This window comes from Fringilla coelebs, assembly GCF_963513975.1.
Source record: "Fringilla coelebs genome assembly, chromosome: Z".
Lineage (NCBI taxonomy): Eukaryota > Metazoa > Chordata > Aves > Passeriformes > Fringillidae > Fringilla > Fringilla coelebs.
In genome coordinates, this window is record NC_140031.1 from 76582558 (window position 1) to 76601803 (window position 19246).

Sequence of the window (19246 nt, forward strand, 5' to 3'; positions counted from 1 at the left end):
AGTTGAAACCCATCTTCTCTTGCTTTCTGTGCAGCTCCTTCCAGAGAAAGATCAGGAGCAGACTGCTTTATCCGAGATGCCGTGCCAGACTCAGGGAGAGCTGTTGCCAGCCGGAGAGCAGGAAGGGCAGCTCAGGCAGCAGGTGGAAGAGCCACAGCAGAATGGCCAGGTAAGCCTGACTGGCCAGGTGCCAGAGGGGAGGGCAGGAAGAGGGGCATAAACCAGAGCTCTTGGGACTGAGGAGGCCAGGAATTTCACAGGCACTGGAAGCAGAGAGCCTTGGAATCTGCAGAGACCAGCACTGGGACAGAAGGGTTACATTGGAAGCAGATGTGGGTAGGGAAGCAGAGGGAAGTGGCTGAATAAATGTGATTTGGAGGCTGCAAGAGGAAAAAGCTCAGCCTGATGGCAGCTCCCAGTCACTTGCTCTGCATTTCTGTGTACAGAACATCAAGGCAGAGGCACAAGCAGAGCTGCCTGAAGCTGAGAGTGCCAGCATGGATGTGAGGAGAAAGAACAAGGAAGACCTGAGAAGAATTCAAGAGGATAATCTCCCACAGCAGAGGGGCGATCAACAAAACCAGGTGAGTGAGAGAGTGGCAGCCACTCCACTCATGAAACATCCTCTCACTTGTTTTTTAGAGAACATGAAGAAACAGCTGAATGCAAAGCTTCAGGCAACTCACACTAGGATCACAGCAAGGGAGAAGAGGTTGGAGGAAGAAATGAAAATCATCCGAGAGAAAGCTAATCACCTCCCTCAGTCTGTACAAAAGCAAGTGAGTGAAAGAGGGATAGCCACTGCAGTTACCAAACTGGTGGATTCTGCCCTTCTTACCTTTCCAGTGCAGAGCAGCAGGGAGTGGGGTGATGCCTCTGAGGGCCATCCTGCTGTAGTGTGTATCACAGTCACTCTGAAGGACATTTCGTGGTGTGCTGAATCCCCACTGCTGGCCTGGATAGTGGGACTTTTCCTCTGGGTTTTTGGCCAGCAGTCATCCAAATTGATTCCTGCTGGCTTAGTCCTGCTCAACTTGTTTCTTGAGGTGTTTTTACAGGGGAACATGGTGACCCAGATGGAGGATTGAAACAAGCTGTCTGTATCCCCTGTCAATCTGTTCTTTCCCTTTCCTCACAGTCAATGACTCTTGGCTGACAGGGACAAGCTGTAGTCTCTGACTGCTTTGTTCTGTTTGATTTGAGGTGCAAGTGTTGACATCTCACCTGGCAACCTGTGAAGACTACCAGCAAATGTCTGGCAAGGAAGGGCCCCATATTAAGAGTCAGGCACAGGTACCATTCCCACCAGAAGTGAGGTTGAGCATGACCTGAAGATGTTGCAAGAAAAGAGGACACAGTGGGAGGAGAGAACATTTGAACAAAGAGCTGCAAGGGTGTCTGCAGCCCTTGGAAAGGGAAAGGAATCCTTGAGAGGAAGTGGAATGGTGATTGTGGCAGTCATCTTTCTGAAAATCCATGAGAAGCAAACATGAATCTGGCCATGAACCCGAGTAGAACTAGCCTTTGGTTTTGACCCATCCAGTTTGAGAAGTGAATATCCAAGTAATCCATTTTAAGAGCGCTGCATGTGGCTGACAGCACCTTCCTACGGGCTTGCATTTCAACAAGGGATCTCAGGGTAATCTCTGCCAGCCACCTTTCTGACATAAACTCATTTCTTGTCCCAGATCTCCACGGGCTCTGTCACCAAACCAGCTGCAGCAGCAGCATTGTCTAAAGGAGCCTTTGCTCCCCGACCTGAGAAGTGGAGCCGGGGCACTTTGTTCACGTCCCGCGCTGACCCAACTGCTGCACAGCCACAGGAGACCGAGGGTGACTGCCTGGAGCTGCTGAGTACGTCTGCTGTATTTCTTGTCTGAGGGACAGTGCAGTGTGTGCATGTGTCAGCACAGCAATACCAAATGTTTCTCCTGAGTTTGGTATCACGGGGACATTGAGGACTCCCCAGAGGAGCTGCTGAAGAAAATCAGTCTCTGTGCTGGCCACCTGTGCTCTGAGCTGTCTGCCTGGTTGTAGTTGTTGTTACCCAGCCAACCACAAAGGGCTCAGAGCTCCAGGCACTGGGGCTGCCTTTTGTATCTCCTGGAAGCTGGGATCTCTGCTTTAAAGTCAGCATTGTGCATTTTGTTTCCCTCAGGGAAAATAGTGAAGAAGGAAAATCCCATCATGAAATTCACTGAACTGGAATATATTGGCAGCGGGTGAGTCCAGTGGCACTTAGTCCTACCCAACCACGGGCCAGGTGTGTTTCTGGTGGAATGTCTAATCAACATGAAGTCAGGCAAGCTGCAAATAGACATCTATCCCCATGTTCAAACCCTGGAGATAGATTGTCCCATGTCTCAGTGGTGCTCAGAATTTGTGTGTGTGCTCAGAAGGCTTTGTCAGAGACTCCTCCATGCTGCTGAGGTCTTGCCTGCAGCAAGGAAAATTTCCTTGTTTCTACAGTGTGGGGCAGTTCTGTGTTAATTTCCTTAGCATTTTTGTATATCTGTAAGTCATACTGCCACACTAATAAAAGGGGAAGAAACTTGCTTGACTTAAAGAGAAACCTCCTCCCTGATAGCTGTGAGAGAACAGTTCTCAGGAACATTTCTTTCCAAGAGTTTGCTGAAGGAAATACTCTGTGGTCAGGATAAAAATGAACAGTTTAGAAACTGAAACCCGAGATGAAAGAAGAAGCTCTATTTTTCAGCTGAGGCAGTAAACCCCAGTGCTTCAGGGACAGGCCCAGTGCCCATGCACTTGAGAGGAAGATCCATCATCTGCCTTCTGGCAGAGCCCTCCTGCATCCTGCAGGTTTTTGACATTTACAGCAGAGCTCTCCTGTGTGGGCTGGCTTTCAGTGCAAGATCTGAATGGCTTATACTTTCTTTGCTTCTGTTTTGTTTCTAGGACTTTTGGAGATGTTTGTAGAGCACTCAACAATGCCACAGGAGGAGAGGTAAATGTCAACAGTCCCTGCAGACTCTGCTGCTCTTGAATGGCTTTCCCCTCTGGTGTGAGCTGTGGCTGGAGCTTTGGGTAGAGCTGTGCTGAAAAGGCACCAGAAGCACAGCCTGGTGCCAGCCCATGAAATAATATTTGGGACTTTGTCCTCCTCAGCTGGCGGAAGGAAGGCACAGAGGGCAGCGGTTCCTTTCAGAGAAGGAGGCGCTCACTCGCTCTCCATTGCTGAAACAAAGGTGGTGCCTTAGGGCACCTCACTGCTCTTTGGGGCTACAGCTTCAGAGTCCTGAATTCTCATTTCTGGCTGCCAGCAAATACATCTGAAAGTTACTGGCAGCTCCTTAGCCATCTGCAGTGCTGCACTTGGGAACTGCACGTAGGGAGAGATCTGCAAGGTGTCCCTAAAAGCCCTAAGCCCTGCCTATAGCCCAAGATGTATCCACAGAGTATTAAGGCATGGATTACTTCTTCTGAATCCCAAACAAAGCAGCAGAGAGAGTGGTCAGAGGTTTGTAGATAATAGCTGAGACACCACTGTTACCAAGTGGACAAGGCAAAACATCAGTGGCCCCATGTGTCCTGTGACTGCCCCCAAGGGGGCAGTGAAATGGGCTGTTGGAATGTCAGTTCCTCATTACTGCAGTGCCTGCTCACAAGGCAGTTTGGCACAGCTCAGCTGTGTCATTGCAAAATCACTCGCTCCCTGTGTGTTGTGGTCTCCTGCCACACACTTCTCAAGTTCCTGATTTTCAATGTCATTTTAGGTGGCCATAAAGAAAATAAATCTCCAAGGACGGAGGAAGAAGGAACTAAAAGTCAATGAACTCATGGTCATGAAAATTAATAGGAATCCCAACCTGATCAACTATTTAGATAGGTGAGGTTTTCTGAATGTTTCTTTATATATAGCAAACATACAAGGTAAAATCCCACTTTGGTCAGTGGCAGAAAATAGAGCTGTAATTACTGGCTAAATACTGCTCATCTCTAATGGATGGGAAGAGACTGCATCTTGTCTGCAATGAGTCTTCCCTGGCATACATAGTTTGAAAATAATTAAAAAACTTGGATTAGTCATATTTTACTAAATCAATAGTCTGTAAGTTCACAGCCACCACTGTGTATTGGGGCTTGATTTTTTCCAAGTGTCTTTTTATGTCCGGATAAACTAACATGGATTTCCCTTGGATTGTGTCCCCTCTTTTCCATTGCTTTGCATGCCAGGAAGACTAGGCACTTATTTCCAGAAACACACAGTGTGACAGGTTTTTTATCTGTTACTAAACGGCATTTTTTACTTGCTGGCCATTTAAGACATCTCCTTTTCCACAGCTGTGCCTTTCTCCTTGAGACTGCACAGATTGCAAACAATGCACAGCCGAGAGGGAATGTCTGTTCCTTTTATTCTGGCCTTCTCACAGAGGGACCTGGAAACAAGAATCAGTCAAGAAAACAACCTAGCCATGCATGTTCATCTCCATGCCCTTGTTTCCTTCTTTCAGCTACCTTCTGGGTGAGGAACTTTGGCTGGTTATGGAGTTCATGGATGGAGGCACTCTGAGCGACGTCATCAGCAAGACCCACCTGTCTGAAGATGAGACAGCAGCCATCAGTCGGGAGGTCAGCAATGCCTTCTGTGCTGCCAAGGGCTTGGGCAGGATTGTCTGGGAAACAGGGGCTCAGACCTGGAGTGATTTCCTGTGCCAAGCTTTGTTTCTGTTTTGCTGGTATGCAATGGGCAAGTAAAAGCACTTCAAGTGAAAGGCCTGCCAGTGCCCCTGCACTCCCTGTACTCAGTTCTTGTACTCTTATCTCCTGCTGTTGTATTCTTGCTCTACCTCATGTATTTGTATTTGCTGTTCTCCACCTTGCCTCTCTAAACATTTGCCTGCAGCCTGCCTTGACTGCATTCCTTGCCTGTTAAAGCAAAGGTGCTGGTGTCAGGATTTGAAACAAGCAACAAAGAAAAAAGACTCATTTCTCACAGTCCTCAGCTGAAAAGGATCATAGTGCAGCCAAAATGCTTTTTGCTTCAGGAAAGTGACTGATGTGATACTTCCAAGCCTGTGCTGAGGCCAGCAATAAAACCTTTGTCATGCAGCCTCCCAAAAGTGATGTGTTTCACACCAAAGGGAGGGACTTCTTCTTTCTTGGCAAAACCCCTCCTTTTGTCTTCTGCATGGAGATAGTACATCCACTGCAGCAGCAGTCATCCTGGCTGGTTTGCAGGGGACAGTCTACAAGAGCAGGTGCTGGTGCTCTTTCAAAAGCTGACATGCCTTTCCTCAGAAAGGTCCTGCTCTGCAAGTGTTGGAGCAGCAAGCTCTTCCTCTCAGTGGCACTGTGTTCTGCCATTACTCCCCATTCCTCTGGGGAAAGGGAATCTTTTAGATTCTTTGTTTCCTTTCTTGTGTGATGAAATCATGTCTCTACTTTTGCTCTCCTGTTTCTGTTTTCTCTCTCAGTGCCTGCAAGGACTGGATTTTCTCCACTCAAACCGTGTGATCCATCGAGATGTGAAGAGCTGCAACATCCTTCTAAGAACCGACGGCTCTGTCAAGCTGGGTCAGTATATTCTTGGTCAGGTGCAACATTCCAGGGATGTGGGCTGTGGGGCTGTGCAGGGGCACCCACTGTGGCACTGGTGGCAGTGCAGGGGCACCCACTGTGAGCTGAGGGCACAGTTGCAACATGCACAGAGGTATGACAAGGAACTCCAAGAAGTCAAGAGTGGTGTTGCTCTGTGTATGTCCCTTCCAGAGGGACGGAGCTACAAGTCTAAAGCTTCAGGGGAATAAAGTCCACTGCTGTGAGCAGCGTTAAAAAACCTGGGGTTTTTGGAAGTGGCCAATTCCATACTTCCTTGGCTAAAGCTCCAAGGATTCTGAGCATGGATAGTTCTCCAGGAGATTCAACAGCACATTCGTAGCCAGAGAGGGGGAAATTCTTTTGCTTGGTTTCCTAATTGGAGCTGGCTTTCATGGCTTGTTGTTTGCTCCACAGCTGACTTTGGCCTCTTTGTTAAGCTCACCCCTGAGCAGAGCAGACGGAGCTCCGTGGCCGGCACTTCTGGGTGGATGGCGCCTGAAGTGGTGACAGGTCAACCATATGGCCCCAAAGTGGACATATGGTCCTTTGGAATCGTGGGCATTGAAATGGTGGAACGAGAAGTTCCTTACAGGAGTGCAAGTCCTGTTTCGGTAAGGTGCAAATACTCACTGATCCCGCTGTCTTTCTCACCTGTCCCATGTTCTGTGTTCCATTGGACAAAATCCCATTGCCATCTGCTGTCACCACTTCCACCAAGGTCCCCTTCTACAAATGTCCCTGCAGAACATCTACAGCATCCACTGTAGATTTGGTTGCATCAGAAGGGAAGTGGCAGTTCAGAAACCTAACCAGTTCAGAAGCCTGCCATTTTGGCCTCCAGCCATGCCTGACATTTCTCATTTGCTTTTTGAAACCTGTTGGAGCTCTGTCTTTGAAGGACAAGAATTTTTGGATGTGCAATAAATGTCCTTTGAAATGGAGGCTGAGTTTTTCCAGTTTGAGTTTTATAGAAAAAGAAAAAATGAAAAAGAAACAACTACCAAAGCAATGCCCAAGTAGTCCTTCTTCTTTTTTCTTTTTTGAACCACAGCACATCAACTTTCTTCCATACTGTAGCATCTTTTCCAAATCCTGTGTGTCTTATTAAACTTTCAGGTTTTTTCTTCTGTATATTGTTCAGTCCTGTGTGTGCATGGCCTGGATAAGTTTAGGATGTGTTTTTCTCCAACTGCAGTTAGAATTGTACCCCAAACCCTTGGCTGTTTTCGGTACTTTAACAAGTTGTTTAGCTTGCAGCCAGGTGCCTGGGCTGGGATCCAACGTGGGCAGTTGACACCGGTGCTGTGTCCCCTTTACCACAGGAGCAGGGCCATCCCTGGCCTGCACAGCTCTAATGACAGTGAGGACTCCAGCTCCCCTCCATGTCCAGTGGCTGAGCACAGCTGCAGAGGGACAGGATAAAACCCCCTTTGTGACCTCTGTTGGTGTGGGAAAAGGAAAGAAAGCTGCCATAATTATTTGTACTCAAGGGGAGTGTGTTTGCTGTTTTAGACTTGGAAATTTTCCTTTGGGTTGAAGAGGATAAAAACAAAGTCTCTTTGATCACCATCTATTTCAGTGCCACCAGCACAGAGCTGTTAGTATTGTGATGGGCATTTTTATGGAGACCAGGCTGCAGCCTGGGGTCATGGAGATCCTGCTAAACCCCCCATTTCTTACCCCACACTATCCACAATGGGCACACCATTAATGCATTGACTTGAGTATCCAAATGAGCAGAGGGTGACCATAGGCATGGAACTTCTTCATCTCATTTAACCATGAAAATGTTTCCTTTTGCCACATAAAGAAGCTGAAACTTGCAGCTGAGAGACAGAGCTGCAGGTGGCTCCTGTGCACCCAAGCAGGCATTTTCATCTCAGTATATTTGTGCATGCACCTTAAAACTGTCTGTCGTGAATATGGGATTCCAAATGTTTGGTTTTGTTTCCTGAGGATGGAACCCGGTGGATTTCCTTTCTTTCCTTCCACTTACCACTGTTTTCTAGAAGAGGACAGGAAGCTCAATGAGATTTGTTTGATGGCAGTTGTTCTTCAGGGACCAACAAGCACTGCAGAGATGCCTTTCATCTAATTCTAAATAATTAGTAATTTTTGGAAATAGTAGAGTTACAATAGCAAAGTCCCTCTTCCAAACAGCCTGTCAAGCTGCTGTGAATCCTCAGGGATAGAAAGGTGCTTTGCTGATGTAGGTCCCACTAACTAGGCCAGTCAGTGAAATCAGCTGCCAAGGCAAGATGTGCTGAATGTTGGAAAAGCTGTGGCTGCATCGGGGTTTGGGTTTTCTGGTTGGTAAAGGAAAGTCATCTCTGGCTCTCTGCCAGGGCAGAAACTGCCACTGCAGAGTGGAGCTGAATCAATGGGATCTGGGAGAGCAGTGACAGATGGGAAAGCAGCAGGTGGAGCCTGTGTTTCCTTTTTCTGCAGGCTAAACTCCTGACAGCCAGGGGAGAGAGACCACAGCTGCGGCAGCCCAACCGATGCTCGCCTTGCCTGCGGGACTTCCTGAGCTGCTGCCTGCAGACAGACGAGGCGCGGCGCTGGTCTGCCAAGGAGCTCCTGAAGGTAAAATGTGAAGGGGCTGCAGGTGAAACAGGGTCTGAGGGATGGGCTCCTCCTCCACTGAAGTCCAAGGCATCAGAGGAGCCCCTTCCTCCTCACCTCCACTCTTGGTGCTGTTCAAATGAAAACAGTGAGGAATCCCAGACTGGGCTGGGCTGGCAGGGCCCTGTAAAGGTCCTCTGGTCTCAGTGTCCTGCAATGAGCAGGGACAGCTTTACAGAGATCAGGTTACTCAGAGCCCTTTGCCACCTGACCTGGAATGGTTCCAGGGATGAGGCACCTACAAGTTCTCGGGACAACCTGTGCCAAGGTGGCACCATGCTCTGAGTAAACAAGTTCTTCCTTAGACCAGCTCTGATTAGATCTCCTTTGTGCTTAAAAATATTCACCTACATCCTATTCTAACTGGCTTTGTTAAAAAAGGTGTCAACCACTTTCTTAGAAACCACTCTAAAGTCTTGGAAACAGGCAATAAACGTTCCCTGGCGCGTGTTCTTCACTAAACTGAATAACTCCACCTCTCTCTCATTTCCTGAGAGAGAGATGATCTGTTTTCTGACTGTTTCTGTCACCCTCTTTTGTAATTTGCTGGGTGTTCATTTTTACCTAATGGCAAAAGAATTGAAGTAGAGCTATGCAGGGTACAGAGACATGAAACGGTGGTGCAGGAACCCAAGGAAACCAGTCCCATCTGAGTCAGAGATTTGGCTGTGTGCAGGAGGGGCTGTGGGGGGCTCACTGTGAACTTCTGAGGGGCCCTGGTTTGTGCCCCCAGCCCACCCTTGGGGGTTTCTGGCACACACACAGGGACAGCTGAGAGGGACTTGTCCCAGCCCCATCTGCTGCCTGGCACACCCAAGCAGATGGGAACTGCCCCAGGGTCACTGCCAGGTTGTGTGGCAGAGAGGGAAGTGCAGGGCCCAGTGCCACTGCTGGGAAGGAAGGTGCCACCCAGCACAGGAGGGGCAGGGCATGGAAAGGCAGACACTGCTTTCTGTCCCTGCGGAAATCAGCACAGTGCCTGTCTTTCAAAGGCAGAGACCTATGTGTGTCATTGGAGTTTCCTGAAAGGAAGAAATGCCAGGGACAGAAAGCACCATTTCTAGAGCACTGGCAGGGCAAAAATCCCAGCAAGGTGAAGACAACGCAATATACAGATGGGTGGGATTCTGGGCCAGGTTTGCCTGTGATGGCAAGGTCCTGCACATGACATCTGGGGAGCAGATGGTCCCATTGCTCCTCTTTCTGGGTCTTTTTAGGACCCAGTGAAATCCTGATTGAGTCTGTGAAGCACTGAGCTTGGAAAGTCATGGTTCACTGTTCTTTGCTGGTTTTGTTTTTTTTTTTTCTATATGGACAGCATCCATTCGTAACTTCAGCCAAGCCAGCGTCCACCCTGGTGCCACTCATCAATTCAGTGAAGAAGAAGAAGGAGGAGTGGAGAAGAAGACTGTAATAATCAAGAATGTAATAATCAAGAATGTAATAATCAAGTAGGATTGTAGAGTAGGAGTCTAGAGTAGGATTGTTGAGTAGTTTTGGTTTATAGAGTAGGTTTATAGTATAGGTTTATAGAGTAGGATAGTTATTAAATAAAATTTATGAAACATCAACTCACTTGGAAGATTTGCCTCCTTCCGACCCCTTCAGAAATCTCAGCCTTTTCTTCTGAATTGCCAGTTGTTTTTTACTGGTGCTAAGTCACACTTACAACTTCTATGGTAATGTTTCTAAGTGGAGAAGGTTCTTCCTCATTCATCCTCTCCAGACCACACTGCCTTTGGAATATAGCCCACTGGCTGGTTTTGGCACAGCTGTGGTGTAATAAATGGGCAGGAGACCGTTCTCCTTTTGATGCCTTTATTAAAAGTGATCAGCTCAGAATGGGGGCACCCGACAGGTCCGCGGTTCCGCCGTCGCTGCTCCCAGGGTGACTCAGAGGAGGAGGAATGTGCAGCAGCTTTGTCCCCTGAGGGGCAGAGCTGGAGGTCCCGTCCTCATGAGAGTGCTGGGGTAGACCCGCGTCTTTCTGTCGGCCAGTCCAGGGGTCCTCACTCGTGCTGTGGTATCCAGACCCTGCTCTACTCTTAATTTTGAGTTGGCTCGTTGCTTTTGGGAGTTTATTAGACGAGTTTGGGGCTTTTCACCCCATTGCACCTTGGGTCTGGGATTCATTTACAGATGTCTTGATATTGCCCTCTCATCCCACGGAGAAACAGTAGTTTACTTCGCCCAGGCAAGGTGATCCTGACACAATACAACACTAACGACCGTATTAGCATATCAATCTGTTGGGGTGCCAGTGCTTGGGAGACAGCGGGCTACACCCAGCAGCTGTCCCTGCAGGGAAGGGACTCGGGGCTGGTCTCTTCCCTCCCCTTGGTACCCCTGGGGAGCCCCCTCCCCAGCTCAGGTGGGACCCGTGCCCCATGGGGAGGGCAGCCCGCCGCTCCCGGGACAATCCTGGGACAGGCTGCTCCCCGCTGACACCCCCCGCAGGGGCTCCCCTGGCCCCGCCGGGACCCGCGCTGGGGAGGGGCCGCTCCACATCATCCCCGGCCTGGGCGGGACCGCGCCGAAGGTGGGGGGTCGGGCCCCACCACTCCTGGGCAGCTCCGCAGTCACTGAGAACAGGCAGCAAAAAGTACATTGTTAACAGAACATTACAACAACTTGAAATTATAAACTTTCAATAGGACTCCCACTTGGCAGTTCTGGGTTTTAGTTGTAAACTTTGCAATCTAAAAAAAATGGATAACCCTTTTCTTGTTCATAACATGTGGTATTTCTAGTTAAGGCAGAAAGGGAAATGGCATTTGCAAGAAAAACCAAAGGAGGAGAGGGGCAGCCAAGACAGCCTGTGTGGATTCAGGCCTGCAGCTGTGATTGGAGAGCATTTGGGTTCCTGCCTCTTGGATTGGTATGCCTAAATGCAATGTCTTTGATGGAAGGAGAGCCTTGCTGAAGTGAGAGAGCAGAAAGATCAGAGAGGGTGCTCAAGAAGGTCTCCTGTGGTGCAGAGCTGTCAGCGCCTGTGAGGGGAGAGCGGGCCCGGCCTTGGCCGGGGCGGAGCCGCAGCAGAGCCCCGGCAGAGGCCGGAGCAGCCCGAGCCCGGGCAGAGGCAGGCTGGAAGGAGGCCCTTGTAGCTGTGAGAGGCAGCAGGCGGGCCCTGGGTGCCTCTTGCTGGGAGCGGGCGAATCCTGCGCTCCCAGAGCCCGGGGGGCAGCTGGCTGCTGCCGAGGGGAAGCGCAGCCGTGCTGGGCACAGCCCGCACTGGAGGCATCGGCCGTCTGGAGTGTGCCCGGGAGCAGAGAAAGGCCAAGGGCAGCCGAGGGCCGCTGGGCTGCCTGAGGATTGCTCCTCTTCTGCCGGCTGCCCTGTAAGCCCTGGGCAAGGTCAGCAGTGTGTGCTCACTCTGGGCACCGGGGCAGGGAGCCGGGCTGCTCGGCAGGCTGGAGCACAGGGCAGCCTCCTTCAGGCACGGCACTTCTGCCCGGGGAAGCGAGGCCAGCGGGAGGCAGGGACAGCTTGGCCGGTCACATCTGCAGGAGCCAGCGCCTCACGCAGCTCTGGGAGGAAGCGCCTGCAATCCTGCACTTGTGCACTGAGCCACAGCAAAGGGGGGACATGCAGAGTGTTTTGCAGAAATATTCAGGGCCACCAGGCCAGCCTGCTTTGTGCTGTCTGTGCACAGCAAGCGCTGTGCAATGCAGCTGTGAGCTGCTGGCAGAGTGGAACATGCCTGAGGGTTTTGCTTGAGGAGTGAACTGATTTGGAAGGGTGCAAAAGGGTTTCAGTAGGCAATCTGTGTTTTCTTTATTCATTTCTGAAGGAAGGATGCAATGTGTCTTCACTCAGTAAAAGCACTTGCAGGACTTTTTGGCAAAATGCTTGTGCTTGATTCCCAGAAAAGGAAGGAGAGGCTTTGGGAAAATGTTAAATTGTAACAAATGGGGCTTAATCTTGTGAATTCCTTTAGCTTTAACAGGCAGTGCTGAACCCTCTATTCCCCCACTGCAGTGCTTAATGTGTGCAAGTGGATATCTTAACCTTGAGAATAAAGAGAATGGTCCGTCTAAGAAGGTAGCTGGAATGCATTCAAGGGAAAGAAAGTGTTTTTAGGATGCACTTGACCAGCAAAGGAGAATTTGAGGAATGGGATATTTTGCAAACAACTGTGGCAGGGAATGGAGTTGTGTCTGAGGCCCTGCCATATTTGATCCATGTTTGAGCTGGTCAATGAGAATTGAACAAAAGTGTATTGTTCAATGGGTAGGAACTTAACTTTTGAAAGAGAAACAATGTATTGGTCAATCCATGGGTAGTTAATCTTTGAAAGTGGAGCAATGCATAATGGAGCCATGGGTTGTTGACATGTGGTTGGTATCGTGAGCAGTCATGGTGAAGCACAGAATAGAATTCGCCACTAGTTAAAGTTAGAAGGTTTATTACAGTGCCAGGCACACAAGGCACTTGTCCTAAAGACATGGGTGAAGAATCACAGGCTCTGGCTCTTTATCCTAAAAGTCTTACATGGTCATATAATTCCCAAAATGCCTAATACTTGTTCATTACCTAAGCCATCTACTCCCACATTGTATTAAAATGTATTATAATTGAGTCCAAAGTTCCCTCACATTTGTGCAGTCTTTCACTTCAAATGGCTTGGTGGGTTTTAAAGTGGGGAATGGTCTCCTGATCAAGGACAAGATGTCGTCCTCAATTTGATCTCTTTACTTATGACCTGTTGGTAGGCTTTTGGGCCCCTTGGCTATAGCTGAAGTTTTGGGGCCCAGGTGCAGGCTACAATCCTCTGTCACAATGAAATCCCCATCCCATCCTGCTTCTTTAAACATGGTAAAGACAGGCAAGTGATATATTACCCTAGCCTTAACTACTTTACCTGCTAAAAATTGACTATCCCTTATTATTTCTGCTCTTCTGGCTATACTCTCCCCCCCATACTACATCTAGCAAACTTTTAACTCTTTCAGTTCTTTTAAATCCTGGATTTATTCCCCCCTTTTTCTATAGGCTTAGTAAATTCTTTTACTAATAGACAGTTTTTTCCTCATCTAATCAAGCCATCTGGTATCTTTCAAGGCTATACCATGTGCTCTTGGCAATCAATTCAAGACTGCCATTAGTCATAGCATCCTCCAATTCCAAATAAGTATTGCAATGGACAAAATTAAGCTTCTGGCAGCTAAAATGAGCAAAATTACAAATGCAAAAGTTGGAGTGATTTTTAACAAGTAAATATCTATTTTCATTGTCTATTTTTACTGAGGCCCAGGCAGTTCTCAAGCATACAAAGCCCTGACCAGTGTGTATAAGCTCTGTTTTCTGAATGGTGTCTGGGTGGATCGCAAAGTGTCACACACCCTGTTCACTATCTAAGCATATGTCTTGGCCATCAATGGTATTACTTCCACAGATGAATCCCCGCTGTTGTCAAGTAACAAAGGATTCTACGTTTACAGTTTGCCATTTCTTCTCTACCATTCTGGCCCATACCTGATATTCAGAGAGCTAAAGTACTGCCTTCTCATGAGTTAATCCTGATGCAATGATAGGGTGGATAACATAAATTGTGGCTTTATGTATGCTAAGTGCAAAGGCAGTGGCCACGTTAGTAATGGGGTCATAAGTAAAATTCACCATTTGTTGGAAATGGATTTTTAGAGAGTTCTCAGGGCCTGACAGAAGGCCCACACAGTATGCAAACTTTGAGACAAGAAATGCTGACTTAGATATGCCATGGAATAGGACTGATATTGTTGAGAGAGAAATGCAGCTAAAAAAAAGTTTCAGAGGATGGCCTTGCAAATGAGACTAGATACTTTGGAGAAATAGAACTATGAACGATGCATTGTAGTGGGACCCACGAGGGATAGTTTTAGGTGACTGGCTTTAAGGCATCTACAGCATGGTGTGGCAAAAAGCATTTCTAGTGTATAGGAATTAGGAAATGGTTGGCTTCTGATTGTGATGGCGTGAATTTTACCATCTGTATTGTCTCGCCCTTCTCATGAGATTGAAAATGGAATAAAAATTTTTAAAACACCTCTCAGTTGCCCCATCTCTGGGTCAGAAAAGGGTATTGTCCACAAATTTGTTGTGAAAGACCTGAGGTAATTTTTGTAAAGTGCTGCTGAAAGAAGCACAAATCCTGAGATTATAATTCCTGCAAGAAGAGAGAAGTTGAATTTCTACCCTCATCGCTGGCTCGATCAGGACAGAGATCTGACAATACTTGCCTGTTGCTCAAGATCAGATAAGCCTCAGGGAACATGATAGTACACAAGATGTCCAATTTGCCTAGAGATGTTTATAAAAACCTTAAGATCTGGTCAAATCTAATTCTTGTAACGTTTCAAAAACTGAGTTAAATTAATTACTGTTATGCATTCAGAAGCAGTTTCCAGCTGTGGATGAAGCTTCTATGTTATCACTCCCTCTTTGGGAACTATTAGGACCAAAACTCTACAATGCTTTTACCATAAAGAGAGATCAAACAGCTGCTAAGTTGCTTCTGGTGTGTCCTAGGATGATTGATATGTTTAAACATTCTACCAAACCCTCCACTTCCTCGGCTGTGTCTGCGCCTACCCGCGACACTCGGGCTGAGTCCCCAGACCCCACTCTGCTCTTCAGCTGTAACTCAAGACCCTGAAATTCAGACTGGGGCTGTGACACCTCCACTCCTACCATGGCAGTGTGTCCCCCAATTTTCACCATTTTCCAGGCCGTGTCTGGGTCCCCCCTCTGCACCCCCAGAACACGAACTCTTTGCCACTTGTGAGAAAAAGGACGGGGAGAGAAAGAGGGGAAAATTTCTCAATACTGGTGTCTGCTAGCAAAAGAGAGTATTATTTCTCTGGTAACATTACAAAGCAAACAAGCTCTGGTCACCTTGCAATTCCTTGGAGATGGTCTGTGGTTTACGAGGTCATGAGGTCGTGGGGGAGAAGGAGAACAGCAACTCTAGTGATTCCAGTGAGTCTTCAGAAGAAGTTAACCTTTTATAGGCTGGTCCTGAAAAAACAGAGAGGGAGCTTGGTCTACCTGAATTTGATTTGGGAAATAATTCAAAGAGACTGGCTGATTGGGCTGAGATAAGATGTAAAGGACAGGCAAGATAAAGACTTTGCTTCACCTAATGGAGACTTGCTTGTAATGCCAGTTAGGTATGGAAGGAATAATGCTAATCCTAGATGGGAGCCTGTCTCACATTTTGATATCAAAGAGTTAAGGAAAGAAATCAAAGATGGTGGCTTGAGTTCCCCATATTTTACCAATGTGGTGAAAAGTAGATTTGACTCTTATGACCTAACACCGTCAGATTGTAAGAATATTTCCTCTGATGATTTTAACAAAGTCACAGTATATTTGATGGGATTCAGAATGGTGAAAGCATCTTAACAAATTGGTTGAGAGTTATGCTGGTGGTCCTAACGCTCAACTCACAGCTGGTGTATTAGCTGGCAATGCTCCAAAGGACAGAGCCAAAGACCAGGCTGAGGCTTTGTCTTGGGCTCTGTTTGGAGATATTAAGAAAGCAGCCTGGAGGGGCCTTTTAACTGTACAGCCTGTAGGAACTCATGAGAATGCTCATTCTCTAATTTGGCAAACAGAAACTGAGTCCTGTGGTTCTTTGCTGGATTTTTTAACCCAGGCTGTTCAGAGGCAATGTCTGGATGAGGCAGCCCATCCACTTTTAATTAAAAGCCTTGCTTTTGCAAACGCAAACGACGATTATAAAATAGTCATTTTGATAGTATAGGGATAAAATGTTTCTAAAATCATGGGATATTCAGGGGGTTGGAAAGAAAGGTCAGGCCTGGTAGGCCCTGGGGAAATGTTAGGGTAAGCCCTGGGGAAATGTTAGGCTTTACTGGATCACGTGAAACTGTGCCTGTATAATCATTTAATGACTATGATAAATGATATGATTGTTAAATGCGACAATTGCTTGGTAATTAGATATAATTATTGTTTAATCATAACAATCATGAGAAACGATATTTGGGGGGTTTGATGGAAATTACAAAACCCATGCTTGGATGAAATCAATTTACACAATAGAACAATAAAAGTTTCATAATGAATATTTAGTTATATAATGATAAGGGTATAAAAACGTGTTCATCCTGAACCCACGTCAGAGTCAGATTTGGGTCTGTACCCCTGACACTAAGAGCTCTTCAATAAAAGCACCTGCATAGAATCATTCCCTGATTATGTGTTTCTGAATGCTAACAATTTTAGCTCTGCCAGAGCAACTCCCCACAGTTCCCCAGATGCTGTCTGCTTTTACTAAGCTGGGCACACCTTTACATGTAGCTACGTGCGGGGGAAAATTGCGGGATGCGGAGGTTCAGGGACATCACACCATAACCAATATGATCCAGTGAAGCCAAATTTCTTATCCCTAAAAAGACTATATTTATAATGATTCTCTACTGTCCACGCGTCTCTAGCTAATACCTGATTGGTTAAACCTAGCTGTTCATGTGTCTAAAATAGGATGCTGATTGGATCATCTAATTTTCCATGTGTCTGGCTGTGGTTTTCTGTCTCACCCAAGAACTATCTTTTTCCTTACTTTCCCAAGCTCACTGACAAACTTTCTGAGTCCTGATGACTCTTCTTCTTGTATCTTTTTCAAGGATATACCGACCCTCTTTCTGAATATATCCATTATCCATTGTTTTTGAACGTGTCCATTGTCCATTATCCCAAGCGGGCTGGATTGTGCATCAGCTGAATATGGCCATTGTCCTGCAAAAACTCCTCTATCTGCAAAAAATCCTCAACATTTCTCCAGCCTCATTTTTGTACAAGCCAGACTGATTTAAAAGCACTGTCAATTAGTTTATGCTCACAGCATAGTAAGCAAGGCGCTATAAGAAGACTTGAAAAAAGAATACAAAGTATCATAATGCCAAAGTGTACAAAGTCCTTGAGCCAGCCTGTTATTCCCCAGGATTTTAGCCACCTGTCAAAGGAATTCTCAACCACTGTGAGCTTTTTCATATTCTCCTTAAACAATGACAGCTTCTTGTGAATAGATTCAGAGTGGTCAGAGAGATTCATGCAACACATCCCTTCAAAATCCTCCCACCCATGTCCTTGTGCTAGCAACAAAAATTCTATAGCAGCCCTGTCTTGTAGCACAGCGTGGCGCATACTACCTACATCAGTGGTTAGCTCATTCAGTATTGCAGATGTAATGTTAATTTGTTTTCCTGTCCAGCAAGCCAATCCTTTTAGTTCTGTAAGGGCCTGTGAAGAAGCTACGCCTGGCGTAAAAAGTGATGCCAGTGTAACCGAAGGCCTATTCCACAATTCTACATTACCCTTACAGCCTGAGCCTAACGAATGCACACTACGTTTCTGGCTTTTGTATTTGTGCCTGATGTTAAGCATCTGTTGAATGCTAGGGACAAACAGTGTCAGTTTCCCAAAATAGCATGGTTTTCCTAATGCTTTCTGAGGAATTGCAGGCCAAGCTCTATCTCCACAAATGAGAAAAACTCCAGGGGGCAACATGCTTGCTGATTTTTGTTTTAGGGGCACAGACCATGTCCAGTTGGCACAGTGTACCATGGTATTGTAATGCCACAAAGAAACAGGAGATATCCAAGTGCTATTGTCTCCGGGCTTTCCTGACCTCTCCCTAATCAACTCTTTGCCCTTGTAGTACTCAAAGAACAAGCAATAATTCCTTGGCACTGATCCCAGAATATCCAATTCCTGTAGTTCCTAACTTGTAATATTTAAACTTTTAGTGATTGTAAATGCCAAAGGATTTCTAGGGATTTTCTGTTTTTCACACCTATTTTCTGTGATTATTCCATTTTGGTTAGAACCCCAATTTGACCAGGCCTTACTTAAGTTACCATAAATTTGAGCTCTGGTGCAACTTCCAAATTCTTCCATTGAGTCTTAGGGAATTCCAATTAAACAGGTGTGAAATGGATCCGAAGGTGTAGCTAGTGATAAGCAAAAGGATTCTTGCCCTGTTCTGTTAGCCCATGTAACCCACAGGTTGGCCCGCTGCTCTATATTGTATATTCCCTGGGTCACCTTAATCACTGCACTGAGCAACATTGTTAATATCTGCCAGACTAATGCCAGTGTTCCCATTGTCTACGATCACAATCACGCCTGCGCTTTGCCCAATATGCTTTGGCCTGTTCCTACTCCTGATCACTAACGTGATGTATTTGTGGTATTGCTATTCCTACTCCACATTCAGTAGCTATTATCTTGTTCCCTAGTACAATTTGGTTTACTAGAGCAATGCAAGCAAGTCTAAACTGCACCCACAGTAACAATCTCTGCTCATATGTTTCTATCAAAGATACATCTTGGAGAAAACTCTGATATTCCCCCTAGTTACACCCTAAAAATTTAGCTAAGGCTATTCTTGGGGTAAGAGTGTAAAGGCAGTTAGAGCATCTATTGCATATTAGGTCAGTTGGCCTAAATTTTTGCTTTTTCTCTCGAATCTAGGTTAAATTATGTTCTTGACAAACTTGTCGCCACGTTTTAAAGTTGCACTTTATACAATGAACATTAAGCCACGGCTTGCATGCATACCCATGCAGATAACAAGCCTTTTCTATCTGATTTTCAACTTGTGATGGAAGTGAAGGTAAATGGAGTCTGTTTACATTTAACCTGTGTCTATTGAGCCTGTCTGGAGTTGCTAGTAATCCCTCAGCACACTCCAGCAAACTTGGTAGATATTCTGATCGTTGTTCAGCTGTCAGGTGTTGAAGAAGTGGATTCAGGGCTGTCTGGAATTGGTGTTTTTGTTGACTCTCTGCCTCTGGACACAGCATGGGTTGATGACAGTGCTTTCAGAAAGGGCTTCACCCCCTTGGCTGGGATCCAACAAATGCCTTTATCTGTAAGTAAGCACACATAACCTCTGCCTGTTAGTTTTACTGTCGCTGGTCCTTCCCACACCCCTGTTTCTGGGCTTTTGAATATGACTTGAATACTGTCAGGCAATTCCTCCCTTGGATTACGTGTGAGGGCATGATGCACAAGAATAGGTAAATCTTCCCTATCTCCTGTTGTTCTGAGGTAA